This window comes from Petromyzon marinus, chromosome 70 (genome assembly GCF_048934315.1).
Source record: "Petromyzon marinus isolate PM22_M1 ecotype Great Lakes invasive population chromosome 70, UKy_Petmar_22M1.pri1.0, whole genome shotgun sequence".
Classification (NCBI taxonomy): domain Eukaryota; kingdom Metazoa; phylum Chordata; class Hyperoartia; order Petromyzontiformes; family Petromyzontidae; genus Petromyzon; species Petromyzon marinus.
In genome coordinates this window covers 5,493,362-5,509,865 of record NC_133736.1, presented here as the reverse complement: position 1 = coordinate 5,509,865, position 16,504 = coordinate 5,493,362, and the positions used below count along the sequence as shown (strand labels likewise).

Genomic DNA, 16,504 nt, shown 5'->3' with positions numbered 1-16,504 from the left:
CTTTGTGTATCTGTGTGTCTTTGTAGCTGTGTGTCTGTGTGTCTGTCTGTGTATCTGTGTGTCTCTCTGTGTATCTGTGTGTCTGTGTCTGTATCTGTGTGTCTGTGTGTCTTTGTATCTGTGTGTCTGTGTATCTGTGTGTATCTGTGTGTATCTGTGTGTCTTTGTGTATCTGTGTGCCTGTGTGTCTTTGTAGCTGTGTGTCTGTGTGTCTGTCTGTGTGTCTCTCTGTGTATCTGTGTGTCTGTGTCTGTGTATCTGTATGTCTGTGTGTCTGTCTGTGTTTATGTGTGTCTGTGTGTCTGTGTGTGTATGTGTGTGTGTGTCTGTGTATGTGTGTGTCTGTGTGTGTCTGTCTGTGTGTGTGTCTGTGTGTGTGTGTATGTCTGTGTGGGTGTGTCTGTCTGTGTGTGTGTATGTCTGTGTGAGTGTGTGTGTCTGTGTGTGTTTCTGTGTGTGTGTATGTCTGTGTGAGTGTGTGTGTCTGTGTGTGTCTGTCTGTGTGTGTGTCTGTGTGTGTGTGTCTGTGTGAGTGTGTGTGTGTCTGTGTGAGTGTGTCTGTGTGTGTGTCTGTGTGTATCTGTGTGTGTCTGTGTGTATGTCTGTGTGTGTGTCTGTGTGTGTATGTCTCTGTGTGTGTCTGTGTGTGTGTGTCTGTCTGTGTGTGTGTGTGTCTGTGTGTGTGTCTGTGTGTCTGTGTGTGTGTCTGTGTGTGTGTCTGTGTGAGTGTGTCTCTGTGTATGTGTGTGTCTGTCTGTGTGTGTGTCTGTGTGTGTGTCTGTGTGTGTGTGTGTCTGTGTGTGTGTCTGTGTGAGTCTGTGTGAGTGTGTCTGTGTGAGTGTGTCTGTGTGAGTGTGTCTGTGTGAGTGTGTCTGTGTGTGTGTCTGTGTGTGTGTATGTCTGTGTGAGTGTGTATGTCTGTGTGAGTGTGTGTGTCTGTGTGTGTTTCTGTGTGTGTTTCTGTGTGTGTGTATGTCTGTGTGAGTGTGTGTGTCTGTGTGTGTCTGTGTGTGTATGTCTGTGTGTCTGTGTGTGTCTGTGTGTGTGTCTGTGTGTGTATGTCTGTGTGAGTGTGTGTGTCTGTCTGTGTGTGTCTGTGTGTGTGTCTGTGTGTGTGTGTCTGTGTGAGTGTGTCTGTGTGTCTGTGTGAGTGTGTCTGTGTGTGTGTGTGTCTGTGTGAGTGTGTCTGTGTGTGTGTCTGTGTGTGTCTGTGTGTATGTCTGTGTGTGTGTGTATGTCTGTGTGTGTGTATGTCTGTGTGTGTGTCTGTGTGTGTGTGTCTGTGTGTGTGTGAGTGTGTCTGTGTGAGTGTGTCTGTGTGTGTGTGTCTGTGTGTGTCTGTGTGTGTTTGTGTGTCTGTGTGTGTGTCTGTGTGTGTGTCTATGTGAGTGTGTCTGTGTGAGTGTGTCTGTGTGTGTGTGTCTGTGTGTGTGTCTGTGTGTCTGTCTGTGTGTGTGTGTCTGTGTGTGTGTGTGTCTGTGTGTGTGTCTGTGTGTGTGTCTGTGTGAGTGTCTGTGTGTGTGTCTGTGAGTGTCTGTGTGTATGTGTCTTTGTCTTGGCTTTCGTAGGCCCTGCTGCTGCTGCGTTTCACCACTCACAGCACTTGCCCGACAGTCTGCTGAAGGCTACACGGGGGATCTTTGCCTTGTCTTAAGTGTTCATTGTACAGTGCGTCTCTCTGTAAGTGTGGGTGCATACAGTGCGTGTGTCACCGTGTGTGTCTGTGTGTGTATGTGTCTGTATGAGTGTGTCTGTGTGTGTATGTGACTGTGTGTGTCTATGTGTGTGTCTGTGTGTGTATGTGTCTGTGTGAGTGTGTCTGTGTGTGTATGTGACTGTGTGTGTCTATGTGTGTGTCTGTGTGTGTATGTGTCTGTGTGAGTGTGTCTGTGTGTGTATGTGACAGTGACAAACACAGTGTGTGTCTGTGTGTGTATGTGACTGTGTGTGTCACTGTGTGTCTGTGTGTGGTATGTGACTGTGTGTGTCTGTGTGTACCTGTGTGTGTATGTGACTGTGTGAGTGTGTCTGTGTGTGTCTGTGTGTATGTGTGTGTATGTGTCTGTGTGTGTCACCGTGTGTGTCTGTGTGTGTATGTATCTGTGTGAGTGTATGTGTCTGTGTGTGTCACTGTGTGTGTCTGTGTGTGTCACTGTGTGTGTCTGTGTGTGTGTGTCACTGTGTGTGTCACTGTGTGTGTATGTGACTGTGTGTCTATGTGTGTGTCTATGTGTGTATGTGACTGTGTGAGTGTGTCTGTGTGTATGTGACTGTGTGTGTCACTGTGTGTGTCTGTGTGTGTGTGTATGTGACTGTGTGTGTGTGTGTGTCTGTGTAAGTGTGTCTGTGTGGGTGTCTGTGTGAATGTGTGTGTGTATCTGTGTGAATGTGTGTGTGCCTGTGTGAATGTGTGTGTGTGTTTGTGTCTCTGTGTTTTGATGTGTGTGTGTCTCTGTGTGAATGTGCGTGTGTCTGTGTGTGTCTGTGTGAATGTGTGTGTGTCTGTGTGAATGTGTGTGTCTGTGTGAATGTGTGTGTGTGTCTCTGTGTGAATGTGTGTCTGTGTAAATGTGTGTGTGTGTGAATGTGTGTCTGTGTGAATGTGTGTTTGTGTGAATGTGTGTGTCCGTGTGAATGTGTGTCTGTGTGAATGTGTGTCTGTGTAAATGTGTGTGTGTGTCTGTGTGAATGTGTGTCTGTGTGAATGTGTGTCTGTGTGAATGTGTGTGTGTGTGAATGTGTGTCTGTGTGAATGTGTGTGTGTCTGTGTGAATGTGTGTCTGTGTGTCTGTGTGAATGTGTGTCTGTGAAAATGTGTGTGTGTCTGTGTGTGTGTCTGTGTGAATGTGTGTGTCTGTGTGAATGTGTGTGTGTCTCTGTGTGAATGTGTGTGTGTCTGTGTGTGAATGTGTGTGTGTGTAAATGTGTGTGTGTCTGTGTGAATGTATGTGTCTCTGTGTGAATGTGTGTGTCTGTGTAAATGTGTTGTGTCTGTTAAATGTGTGTGTCTGTGTGAATGTGTGTGTGTGCCTGTATGTGTCTGTCTGTGTGAATGTGTGTCTGTGTGAATGTGTGTGTGTGTAAATGTGTGTGTGAATGTGTGTGTGTCTGTGTGAATGTGTGTCTGTGTAAATGTGTGTGTGTCTGTGTGAATGTGTGTGTCTGTGTGAATGTGTGTCTGTGTAAATGTGTGTGTGTCTGTGTTAATGTGTGTGTGTGTCTATGTGAATGTGTGTGTGTCTGTGTGAATGTGTGTGTGTCTGTGTGAATGTGTGTGTGTCTGTGTGAATGTGTGTGTCTGTGTAAATGTGTGTGTCCGTGTGAATGTGTGTGTGTCTGTGTAAATGTGCGTGTGTCTGTGTGAATGTGTGTGTGTGAATGTGTGTGTGTCTGTGTGAATGTGTGTGTGTGTCTGTGTGAATGTGTGTGTGTCTGTGTGAATGTGTGTGTGAATGTGTGTGTGTCTGTGTGAATGTGTGTCTGTGTGAATGTGTGTGTGTCTCTGTGTGAATGTGTGTGTGTCTCTGTGTGAATGTGTGTGTGTGTGTGAATGTGTGTCTGTGTGAATGTGTGTGTCTGTGTGAATGTGTGTCTGTGAAAATGTGTGTGTGTGTCTGTGCGAATGTGTGTGTGTATGTGTGAATGTGTGTGTCTCTGTGTGAATGTGTGTGTGTTTGTGTGTGAATGTGTGTGTGTGTAAATGTGTGTGTGTCTGTGTGAATGTGTGTGTGTCTGTGTGAATGTGTGTGTCTGTGTGAATGTGTGTGTGAATGTGTGTGTGTCTGTGTGAATGTGTGTGTGTGTCTGTGTGAATGTGTGTGTGTGTCTGTGTGAATGTGTGTGTGTCTGTGTGAATGTGTGTGTGGAAATGTGTGTGTGTGTCTGTGTGAATGTGTGTGTGGGTCTGTGTGAATGTGTGTCTGTGTCTGTGTGAATGTGTGTGTGTGAATGTGTGTGTGTGTCTGTGTGAATGTGTGTGTGTGTCTGTGTGAATGTGTGTGTGGGTGTCTGTGTGAATGTGTGTGTGTGTAAATGTGTGTGTGTGTCTGTGTGAATGTGTGTGTGTCTCTGTGTGAATGTGTCTGTGTGAATGTGTGTGTGTCTGTGTAAATGTGTGTGTGTGTCTGTGTGAATGTGTGTGTGTGTGTCTGTGTGAGTGTGTGTGTCTCTGTGTGAATGTGTGTGTGAATGTGTGTGTGTCTATATTAAGGCTATATGGGGGATCTTTGATCTTTGTGTGTCTATGTGAATGTGTGTGTGTGAATGTGTGTCTGTGTGAATGTGTGTGAATGTGTTTCTGTGTAAATATGTGTGTGTGTGTGTGTGAATGTGTGTCTGTGTGAATGTGTGTGTCTGTGTGAGTGTGTGTGTCTCTGTGTGAATGTGTGTGTGTGTCTGTGTTAATGTGTGTGTGTGTGTGAATGTGTGTGTGAATGTGTGTCTGTGTGAATGTGTGTGTGTGTGAATGTGTGTCTGTGTCAATGTGTGTCTGTGTAAATATGTGTGTCTGTGTAAATGTGTGTGTCTCTGTTAATGTGTCTGTTAAATGTGTGTGTCTGTGTGAATGTGTGTGTGTGTCTGTATGTGTGTGTCTGTGTGAATGTGTGTGTGTGTCTGTGTGAATGTGTGTGTGTAAATGTGTGTGTGTGTCTGTGTGAATGTGTGTGTGTGTCTGTGTGAATGTGTGTCTGTGTAAATGTGTGTGTGTCTGTGTGAATGTGTGTGTCTGTGTGAATGTGTGTCTGTGTAAATGTGTGTGTGTCTGTGTTAATGTGTGTGTGTCTATGTGAATGTGTGTGTGTCTGTGTGAATGTGTGTGTCTGTGTGAATGTGTGTGTGTCTGTGTGAATGTGTGTGTGTCTGTGTAAATGTGTGTGTCCGTGTGAATGTGTGTGTGTCTGTGTAAATGTGCGTGTGTCTGTGTGAATGTGTGTGTGTGAATGTGTGTGTGTGTAAATGTGTGTGTGTGTCTGTGTGAATGTGTGTGTGTCTCTGTGTGAATGTGTCTGTGTGAATGTGTGTGTGTCTGTGTAAATGTGTGTGTGTGTCTGTGTGAATGTGTGTGTGTGTCTGTGTGAGTGTGTGTGTCTCTGTGTGAATGTGTGTGTGTGAATGTGTGTGTGTCTATGTTAAGGCTATATGGGGGATCTTTGATCTTTGTGTGTCTATGTGAATGTGTGTGTGTGAATGTGTGTCTGTGTGAATGTGTGTGAATGTGTTTCTGTGTAAATATGTGTGTGTGTGTGAATGTGTGTCTGTGTGAATGTGTGTGTCTGTGTGAGTGTGTGTGTCTCTGTGTGAATGTGTGTGTGTGTCTGTGTTAATGTGTGTGTGTGTGAATGTGTGTGTTAATGTGTCTGTGTGAATGTGTGTGTGTGTGAATGTGTGTCTGTGTCAATGTGTGTCTGTGTAAATATGTGTGTCTGTGTAAATGTGTGTGTCTCTGTTAATGTGTCTGTTAAATGTGTGTGTCTGTGTGAATGTGTGTGTGTGTCTGTATGTGTGTGTCTGTGTGAATGTGTGTGTGTGTCTGTGTGAATGTGTGTGTGTAAATGTGTGTGTGTGTCTGTGTGAATGTGTGTGTGTGTCTGTGTGAATGTGTGTCTGTGTAAATGTGTGTGTGTCTGTGTGAATGTGTGTGTCTGTGTGAATGTGTGTCTGTGTAAATGTGTGTGTGTCTGTGTTAATGTGTGTGTGTCTATGTGAATGTGTGTGTGTCTGTGTGAATGTGTGTGTGTCTGTGTGAATGTGTGTGTGTCTGTGTGAATGTGTGTGTGTCTGTGTAAATGTGTGTGTCCGTGTGAATGTGTGTGTGTCTGTGTAAATGTGCGTGTGTCTGTGTGAATGTGTGTGTGTGAATGTGTGTGTGTGTTTGTGTGAATGTGTGTGTCTGTGTGAATGTGTGTCTGTGTGAATGTGTGTGTGTCTGTGTGAATGTGTGTCTGTGTGAATGTGTGTGTCTCTGTGTGAATGTGTGTGTGTCTCTGTGTGAATGTGTGTGTGTGTGAATGTGTGTCTGTGTGAATGTGTGTGTCTGTGTGAATGTGTGTCTGTGAAAATGTGTGTGTATGTCTGTGTGAATGTGTGTGTGTCTGTGTGAATGTGTATGTCTCTGTGTGAATGTGTGTGTGTAAATGTGTGTGTGTCTGTGTGAATGTGTGTGTGTCTGTGTGAATGTGTGTGTGTCTGTGTAAATGTGTGTGTGTGTCTGTGTGAATGTGTGTGTGTGTCTGTGTGAGTGTGTGTGTCTCTGTGTGAATGTGTGTGTGTGAATGTGTGTGTGTCTATGTTAAGGCTATATGGGGGATCTTTGATCTTTGTGTGTCTATGTGAATGTGTGTGTGTGAATGTGTGTCTGTGTGAATGTGTGTGAATGTGTTTCTGTGTAAATATGTGTGTGTGAATGTGTGTCTGTGTGAATGTGTGTCTGTGTGAGTGTGTGTGTCTCTGTGTGAATGTGTGTGTGTGTGTCTGTGTTAATGTGTGTGTGTGTGTGAATGTGTGTGTTAATGTGTCTGTGTGAATGTGTGTGTGAATGTGTGTCTGTGTCAATGTGTGTCTGTGTAAATATGTGTGTCTGTGTAAATGTGTGTGTCTCTGTTAATGTGTCTGTTAAATGTGTGTGTCTGTGTGAATGTGTGTGTGTGTCTGTATGTGTGTGTCTGTGTGAATGTGTGTGTGTGTCTGTGTGAATGTGTGTGTGTAAATGTGTGTGTGTGTCTGTGTGAATGTGTGTGTGTGTCTGTGTGAATGTGTGTCTGTGTAAATGTGTGTGTGTCTGTGTGAATGTGTGTGTCTGTGTGAATGTGTGTCTGTGTAAATGTGTGTGTGTCTGTGTTAATGTGTGTGTGTCTATGTGAATGTGTGTGTGTCTGTGTGAATGTGTGTGTGTCTGTGTGAATGTGTGTGTGTCTGTGTGAATGTGTGTGTGTCTGTGTAAATGTGTGTGTCCGTGTGAATGTGTGTGTGTCTGTGTAAATGTGCGTGTGTCTGTGTGAATGTGTGTGTGTGAATGTGTGTGTGTGTCTGTGTGAATGTGTGTGTCTGTGTGAATGTGTGTCTGTGTGAATGTGTGTGTGTCTGTGTGAATGTGTGTCTGTGTGAATGTGTGTGTCTCTGTGTGAATGTGTGTGTGTCTCTGTGTGAATGTGTGTGTGAATGTGTGTCTGTGTGAATGTGTGTGTCTGTGTGAATGTGTGTCTGTGAAAATGTGTGTGTATGTCTGTGTGAATGTGTGTGTGTCTGTGTGAATGTGTATGTCTCTGTGTGAATGTGTGTGTGTAAATGTGTGTGTGTCTGTGTGAATGTGTGTGTGTCTGTGTGAATGTGTGTGTCTGTGTGAATGTGTGTGTGAATGTGTGTTTGTGTCTGTGTGAATGTGTGTGTGTGTCTGTGTGAATGTGTGTGTGTGTCTGTGTGAATGTGTGTGTGTCTGTGTGAATGTGTGTGTGTAAATGTGTGTGTGTGTCTGTGTGAATGTGTGTGTGGGTCTGTGTGAATGTGTGTCTGTGTCTGTGTGAATGTGTGTGTGTGTGAATGTGTGTGTGTGTCTGTGTGAATGTGTGTGTGTGTGTCTGTGTTAATGTGTGTGTGGGTGAATGTGTGAATGTGTGTGTGTGTGTAAATGTGTGTGTGTGTCTGTGTGAATGTGTGTGTGTCTCTGTGTGAATGTGTGTGTGTGAATGTGTGTGTGTGTGTCTGTGTAAATGTGTGTGTGTGTCTGTGTGAATGTGTGTGTGTCTGTGTGAGTGTGTGTGTCTCTGTGTGAATGTGTGTGCGTGAATGTGTGTGTCTATGTTAAGGCTATATGGGGGATCTTTGATCTTTGTGTGTCTATGTGAATGTGTGCGTGTGAATGTGTGTCTGTGTGAATATGTGTGAAATTGTGTCTGTGTAAATATGTGTATGTGTGTCTGTGTGAATGTGTGTCTGTGTGAATGTGTGTGTGTCTGTGTGAGTGTGTGTGTCTCTGTGTGAATGTGTGTGTGTCTGTGTGAGTGTGTGTGTCTCTGTGTGAATGTGTGTGTGTGTGAATGTGTGTGTGTCTATGTTAAGGCTATATGGGGGATCTTTGATCTTTATGTGTCTACGTGAATGTGTGTGTGTGAATGTGTGTCTGTGTGAATGTGTGTTAATGTGTGTCTGTGTGTGTGAATGTGTGTGTGTGAATGTGTGAATGTGTGTGTGTAAATGTGTGTGTGTGTCTGTGTGAATGTGTGTGTCTCTGTGTGAATGTGTGTGTGTGTCTGTGTGAATGTGTGTGTGTGTGTAAATGTGTGTCTGTGTGAATGTGTGTGTGTGTGAATGTCTGTGTGTGTCTCTGTGTGAATGTGTGTGTGTGTGTCTGTGTGTGTGTGTCTGTGTGAATGTGTGTGTCTCTGTGTGAATGTGTGTGTGAATGTGTGTCTATGTGAATGTGTGTGTGTGAATGTGTGTGTGTGTCTGTGTGAATGTGTGTGTGTGTAAATGTGTGTCTGTGTGAATGTGTGTCTGTGTGAATGTGTGTGTGAATGTGTGTCTGTGTGTGTGAATGTGTGTGTGTGTGAATGTCTGTGTGTGTCTCTGTGTGAATGTGTGTGTGTGTCTGTGTGTGTGTGTCTGTGTGAATGTGTGTGTCTCTGTGTGAATGTGTGTGTGAATGTGTGTCTATGTGAATGTGTGTGTGTGAATGTGTGTGTGTCTGAATGTGTGTGTGTGTCTGTGTGAATGTGTGTGTCTGTGTGTGAATGTGTGTGTGTGTGAATGTATGTGTGTGTGTCTGTGTGAATGTGTGTGTGTGTGTCTGTGTGAATGTGTGTGTGTGTGTAAATGTGTGTCTGTGTGAATGTGTGTCTGTGTGAATGTGTGTGAATGTGTGTGTGTGAATGTGTGTGTGAATGTCTGTGTGTGTCTCTGTGTGTCTGTGTGAATGTGTGTGTGTGTGAATGTGTGAATGTGTGTGTGTCTGTGTAAATGTGTGTGTGTCTGTGTGAATGTGTGTGTGTGTCTATGTGAATGTGTGTGTGTCTGTGTGTGTGTGTCTGTGTGTGTGTGTGTGAATGTCTGTGTGTGTCTCTGTGTGTCTGTGTGAATGTGTGTGTGTGTGTGAATGTGTGAATGTGTGTGTGTCTGTGTAAATGTGTGTGTGTCTGTGTGAATGTGTGTGTGTGTCTATGTGAATGTGTGTCTGTGTCTGTGTGAATGTGTGTGTGTGAATGTGTGTGTGTGTCTGTGTGAATGTGTGTCTATGTGAATGTGTGTGTGTGTGTGTGAATGTGTGTCTATGTGAATGTGTGTGTGTGAATGTGTGTCTATGTGAATGTGTCTGTGTGTGTGTGTCTGTGTGCGCGCGTGTCCGTGAGCGTCCGTCGCGAATATTTCGAACCGGCGCTGGGATCTCCCCCCCCCGCCCCCAGCCCCCTCTCCCCCCCCCTAGATCAACTCAGCCTCAAACGAGCGTACCCGGCGCGGTGCTTAGTGAACATCGCCATCCGGGGAGACAAAGGCAGAGGGCCCCACCCAGCAGCACTTGCCCCGGTCGTCCGCCGAGGCTACGCGGGTGACCTTTGTCTTTGTGTGTCTGCGTGTGTCTCCCTGCGGTGTCTCAGTCGGAACGGCCCCGAGGAGCCTTCGCTGACCGCGGGGGTGGAGCCCACAACCTGCATGTCGCCTGAAGCCCATTTCTGTCCGACCGGTGTGTCCGCGTTGTCCACATAGACACACGGCCTTGTCCGTACATCCCACATTGTCTACCTAGTCACACGTGGCCTTGTCTGTACATCTCACATTGTCTACCTAGACACACGGCCTTGTCCGTACAGCTCACGTTGTCTACCTAGACACACGGCCTTGTCTGTACATCTCACATTGTCCACCTAGACGTGGCCTTGTCCGTACAGCTCACGTTGTCTACCTAGACACACGGCCTTGTCTGTACATCTCACATTGTCTACCTAGACACACGGCCTTGTCCGTACAGCTCACGTTGTCTACCTAGACACACGGCCTTGTCCGTACAGCTCACGTTGTCTACCTAGACACGCGGCCTTGTCCGTACATCTCACGTTGTCTACCTAGACACACGGCCGTGTCCGTACAGCTCACATTGTCTACCTAGACACACGTGGCCTTGTCTGTACATCTCACATTGTCTACCTAGACACACGTGGCCTTGTCCGTACAGCTCACGTTGTCTATCTAGACACACGGCCTTGTCCGTACATCTCACGTTGTCTACCTAGACGTGGCCTAGTCCGTACATCTCACATTGTCTACCTAGACACACGGCCTAGTCCGTACATCTCACATTGTCCACCTAGACACACGGCCTTGTCCGTACAGCTCACATTGTCTACCTAGACGTGGCCTTGTCCGTACATCTCACGTTGTCTACCTAGACGTGGCCTTGTCCGTATATCTCACATTGTCTACCTAGACACACGGCCTTGTCTGTACATCTCACATTGTCTACCTAGACACACGGCCTTGTCTGTACATCTCACATTGTCTACCTAGACGTGGCCTTGTCCGTACATCTCACATTGTCTACCTAGACGTGGCCTTGTCTGTACATCTCACATTGTCTACCTAGACACGCCTTGTCTGTACATCTCACATTGTCCACCTAGACGTGGCCTTGTCCGTACATCTCACATTGTCTACCTAGACACACGGCCTTGTCCGTACATCTCACATTGTCTACCTAGATGTGGCCTTGTCTGTACATCTCACATTGTCTACCTAGACGTGGCCTTGTCCGTACATCTCACATTGTCTACCTAGACACACGGCCTTGTCCGTACATCTCACATTGTCTACCTAGACACACGGCCTTGTCTGTACATCTCACATTGTCTACCTAGTCACGCCTTGTCTGTACATCTCACATTGTCTACCTAGACGTGGCCTTGTCTGTACATCTCACATTGTCTACCTAGACACACGGCCTTGTCTGTACATCCCACATTGTCTACCTAGACGTGGCTTTGTCTGTACATCTCACATTGTCTACCTAGACACACGGCCTTGTCTGTACATCTCACATTGTCTACCTAGACGTGGCCTTGTCTGTACATCTCACATTGTCTACCTAGACACACGGCCTTGTCCGTACATCCCACATTGTCTACCTAGACACACGGCCTTGTCTGTACATCTCACATTGTCTACCTAGACGTGGCCTTGTCTGTACATCTCACATTGTCTACCTAGACACGCCTTGTCTGTACATCTCACATTGTCTACCTAGACACACGGCCTTGTCCGTACATCTCACATTGTCTACCTAGTCACGGCCTTGTCCGTACATCTCACATTGTCTATCTAGACGTGGCCTTGTCCGTACATCTCACATTGTCTACCTAGACGTGGCCTTGTCCGTACATCTCACATTGTCTACCTAGACGCGGCCTTGTCTGTACATCTCACATTGTCTACCTAGACATGGCCTAGTCCGTACATCTCACATTGTCCACCTAGACGTGGCCTTGTCCGTACATCTCACATTATCTACATAGACACACGGCCTTGTCTGTACATCTCACATTGTCCACCTAGACGTGGCCTTGTCTGTACATCTCACATTGTCCACCTAGACGTGGCCTTGTCCGTACATCTCACATTGTCTACCTAGTCACGGCCTTGTCCGTACATCTCACATTGTCTATCTAGACGTGGCCTTGTCCGTACATCTCACATTGTCTACCTAGACGTGGCCTTGTCCGTACATCTCACATTGTCTACCTAGACGCGGCCTTGTCTGTACATCTCACATTGTCTACCTAGACATGGCCTAGTCCGTACATCTCACATTGTCCACCTAGACGTGGCCTTGTCCGTACATCTCACATTATCTACATAGACACACGGCCTTGTCTGTACATCTCACATTGTCCACCTAGACGTGGCCTTGTCTGTACATCTCACATTGTCCACCTAGACGTGGCCTTGTCCGTACATCTCACATTGTCCACCTAGACGTGGCCTTGTCCGTACATCTCACATTGTCCACCTAGACGTGGCCTTGTCCGTACATCTCACATTGTCTACCTAGACGCGACCTTGTCCGTACATCTCACATTGTCTACCTAGACACACCTTGTCTGTACATCTCACATTGTCTACCTAGACGCGACCTTGTCCGTACATCTCACATTGTCTACCTAGACACACCTTGTCTGTACATCTCACATTGTCTACCTAGACGTTGCCTTGTCCGTACATCTCACATTGTCTACCTAGACACACGGCCTTGTCCGTACATCTCACATTGTCTACCTAGACACACGGCCTTGTCTGTACATCTCACATTGTCTACCTAGTCACGCCTTGTCTGTACATCTCACATTGTCTACCTAGACACGGCCTTGTCCGTACATCTCACATTGTCTACCTAGACACGCCTTGTCCGTACATCTCACATTGTCCACCTAGACGTGGCCTTGTCCGTACATCTCACATTGTCTACCTAGACGCGGCCTTGTCCGTACATCTCACATTGTCTACCTAGACGTGGCCTTGTTCGTACATCTCACGTTGTCTACCTAGACATGCCTTGTCTGTACATCTCACATTGTCTACCTAGACGTGGCCTTGTCCGTACATCTCACATTGTCTACCTAGACGTGGCCTTGTCCGTACATCTCACATTGTCTACCTAGACGTGGCCTTGTCCGTATATCTCACATTGTCTACCTAGACACGCCTTGTCCGTACATCTCACGTTGTCTACCTAGACACGCCTTGTCCGTACATCTCACATTGTCTACCTAGACGTGGCCTTGTTCGTACATCTCACATTGTCTACCTAGACACGGCCATGTCTGTGGTAATATATGATAATATATGCATATATTATAATATTATCTTTTTTTAATATATATTATAATAGAATGTTTTTTGTTTGCATTTTGACTGCAGGTATTGTGGTTAATGCAGTAACATGAATCCTTGTACAAAAAGTTTCACTTTTGTTGCCAAACAAAAGGGGATCAAAACGAAACGGATCATTATCGCTTTTGCAAGGGGGTCCAAAGCTGCGTTAGCCACAGCACGCTACTCGCGGTGAACATCCAAGCAGACGTGGCTCTGACGATGATGATGACGACGACGATGACGATGATGATGATAGTCACGATGTGCGGCTTTGCCGTTGAATGTGATTGGGCTCCACCAGAGGAGAGAGAGAGAGAGCCCCCTTTCTTTATGGCCCAGTGTCAACCAATCGGTGGTGACACTGGGCCATAAAGAAGGGGGCAAAGCCACCGTTTATCATTGACGGAGAAGCGGTGCACACACCCTGGGTCTTAGTTTTCATACTTTGATACCGGCAAATAACAAACAACAAAAAGGATCCCGTGGTAAGAGTTTGGATCGCCCCCCACGGTCAAGAATCTTGGGTACAAAGTCCCATCGGTGAGCTCCTCCGGCGGGCAAGGCTACGTTGGCTGGGTCATGTAGCCCGCATGCCCAGCCACCGCATTGCCGAAACAGCTTTTGTTCGGCCGGATCGAGGGGGCTAAGCGGGCGCGGCACGGGCTAGAGAAGAGATGGAGTGATGTGGTACAGGAGGACGTGGAGCTGAGTGGACTTGCCGATGACCGGTACCAGCGGTGTCAAGATCGGCCTCTGTGGAGGAGGCTCGTGAAGGATGCTACTGGGCAGTTGGAGGCAGTCGCCCTCCAACAACAACGGAGGGCGGAGGAGCGACGCTCACAACAACGAGCGGAGCGCCGGGTGGCTAAAGCACAGCAGGTTGGCACAGTAGGGGGCACAGGTGGTGCATCAGCCAGTCATCTCAGTCAGTCGACCCGTGGCACCTGGGTCTGCCCAGTGACCTCCTGCCAGCGGGCGTTCGACACTTCACGTGGCCTCAAGGTGCACATAGCCTGGCACAAGCGTCGTGGTGACGTCACCGCCACTTAGTGGCGAATGGCGGTTGTTGTTGTTGTTGTTGTTGTGTGTGAACGTCGCCACTGGGGGAGAGACAAAGGCGGCCGGGCGTGGTGCTGGCCACCCACCCCCTCGTGTGCCACAGCGCCGGTAACCTTCATAGGTGGCGCTGCCACTCGTTACCCGCGGCCACTTGCCCCCCACGACTTGCCCCCCACGACTTGCCCCCCACGACTTGCCCCCCACGTGCTCGTGGATTTGCCCGCTATTTGAGGGGTCACGGTGGCTGTGGCTGTCGGTCGCCAGTGCCACTCACGGCACTCCCTGGGGGTTGGTCTTGGTGGGGGGGGGGGAGGGTGTGTGGTGGGCGGGGGGTGTTAGTGGGGGGTGTTGGTGGTGGGGGGTGTTGTTGGTGGGGGGGGATGTTGGGGGGGGGTGTTGGTGGTGGGGGGTGTTGGTGGTGGGGGGTGTTGGTGGTGGGGGGTTGTTGTTGGTGGGGGGGAGGTGTTCACAATAGGCTGCTCGTTGTTCGAGTGAAGCGATCGAGAGCGATGATCCGCTATCTCAAGGCCAGTCCGCCAGGCGGCTACGCGTGTGGATGGGGACGGTGTAAAGAGCTTTCCGGCTCTTTGGATTTCTCCAGCCGCGGGCGGTCGACTGAACACGGCGGGCGGCATCGTGCGTCCCAGCCGCGGGCAGTAGAGGCATCTGTGGGCAGTAGAGGCATCTGTGGGCAGTAGAGGCATCTGTGGGCAGTAGAGGCATCTGTTGGCAGTAGAGGCATCTGTGGGCAGTAGAGGCATCTGTGGGCAGTAGAGGCATCTGTGGGCAGTAGAGGCATCTGTGGGCAGTAGAGGCATCTGTGGGCAGTAGAGGCATCTGTGGGCAGTAGAGGCATCTGTGGGCAGTAGAGGCATCTGTGGGCAGTAGAGGCATCTGTGGGCAGTAGAGGCATCTGTGGGCAGTAGAGGCATCTGTGGGCAGTAGAGGCATCTGTGGGCAGTAGAGGCATCTGTGGGCAGTAGAGGCATCCACTGGCAGTAGAGGCATCTGTGGGCAGTAGAGGCATCTGTGGGCAGTAGAGGCATCTGTGGGCAGTAGAGGCATCTGTGGGCAGTAGAGGCATCTGTGGGCAGTAGAGGCATCTGTGGGCAGTAGAGGCATCTGTGGGCAGTAGAGGCATCTGTGGGCAGTAGAGGCATCTGTGGGCAGTAGAGGCATCTGTTGGCAGTAGAGGCATCTGTGGGCAGTAGAGGCATCGTGGGCAGTAGAGGCATCTGTGGGCAGTAGAGGCATCTGTGGGCAGTAGAGGCATCTGTGGGCAGTAGAGGCATCTGTGGGCAGTAGAGGCATCTGTGGGCAGTAGAGGCATCTGTGGGCAGTAGAGGCATCTGTGGGCAGTAGAGGCATCTGTGGGCAGTAGAGGCATCTGTGGGCAGTAGAGGCATCTGTGGGCAGTAGAGGCATCTGTGGGCAGTAGAGGCATCTGTGGGCAGTAGAGGCATCTGTGGGCAGTAGAGGCATCTGTGGGCAGTAGAGGCATCTGTGGGCAGTAGAGGCATCTGTGGGCAGTAGAGGCATCTGTGGGCAGTAGAGGCATCTGTGGGCAGTAGAGGCATCTGTGGGCAGTAGAGGCATCTGTGGGCAGTAGAGGCATCTGTGGGCAGTAGAGGCATCTGTTGGCAGTAGAGGCATCTGTGGGCAGTAGAGGCATCTGTGGGCAGTAGAGGCATCTGTGGGCAGTAGAGGCATCTGTGGGCAGTAGAGGCATCTGTGGGCAGTAGAGGCATCTGTGGGCAGTAGAGGCATCTGTGGGCAGTAGAGGCATCTGTGGGCAGTAGAGGCATCTGTGGGCAGTAGAGGCATCTGTGGGCAGTAGAGGCATCTGTGGGCAGTAGAGGCATCTGTGGGCAGTAGAGGCATCTGTGGGCAGTAGAGGCATCTGTGGGCAGTAGAGGCATCTGTGGGCAGTAGAGGCATCTGTGGGCAGTAGAGGCATCTGTGGGCAGTAGAGGCATCTGTGGGCAGTAGAGGCATCTGTGGGCAGTAGAGGCATCTGTGGGCAGTAGAGGCATCTGTGGGCAGTAGAGGCATCTGTGGGCAGTAGAGGCATCCGCGTGCATGTGCCACGACTTGAGAAGGGAGGTTGAACCACTCTGCTCGAGGTGCTACGGTAGCCCGGTTGTGTGTACGTGTGTGTCTGTGTGTGTGTGTACGTGTACGTGTGTGTGTCTGTGTGTGTCTGTGTGTGTGTCTGTGTGTGTGTACGTGTGTGTGTGTCTGTGTGTGTCTGTGTGTATGTGTGTGTGTGTCTGTGTGTGTGTGTCTCTGTGTGTGTGTGAGTGTCTGTGTGAGTGGGGAGCGGTGGTGTAGCGGTTAGCGCGCTGCGCTATGAACCTGGCGACCCAGGTTCGATTCCCGCTCACGGCCAACACCAGTGACGATTATCTGAACCGGTCCCGGGCCTCCGCTAGGTCGACTCAGCCTCAAATGAGTACCCGGTGCGGTGTGTAGTAAACATCGCCACTAGGGAGACAAAGGCGGTCGGGCGTGGTGCTGGCCACACACCCCCTCGTGTACCGTTCCGGCCTTCATAGGTGCTCGCTAACAGCATTTGCCCCTACAGTCTGTTCAG

The 16,504-nt window shown here is 48.7% G+C and overlaps 1 protein-coding gene across 1 annotated transcript in view; it reads left to right on the top strand.

Annotated features, from left to right (window-relative positions):
• Positions 1 to 16,504, top strand: part of LOC116957110 (serine/threonine-protein kinase PAK 3-like) — a 97,907-nt gene that overhangs the window by 6,047 nt on the left and 75,356 nt on the right. The window contains exon 2 of the mRNA XM_076055228.1: positions 9,588 to 9,673. The gene's annotated coding sequence lies outside the window, so the exon portion shown is untranslated. The remainder of the gene's footprint in view (positions 1 to 9,587; positions 9,674 to 16,504) is intronic.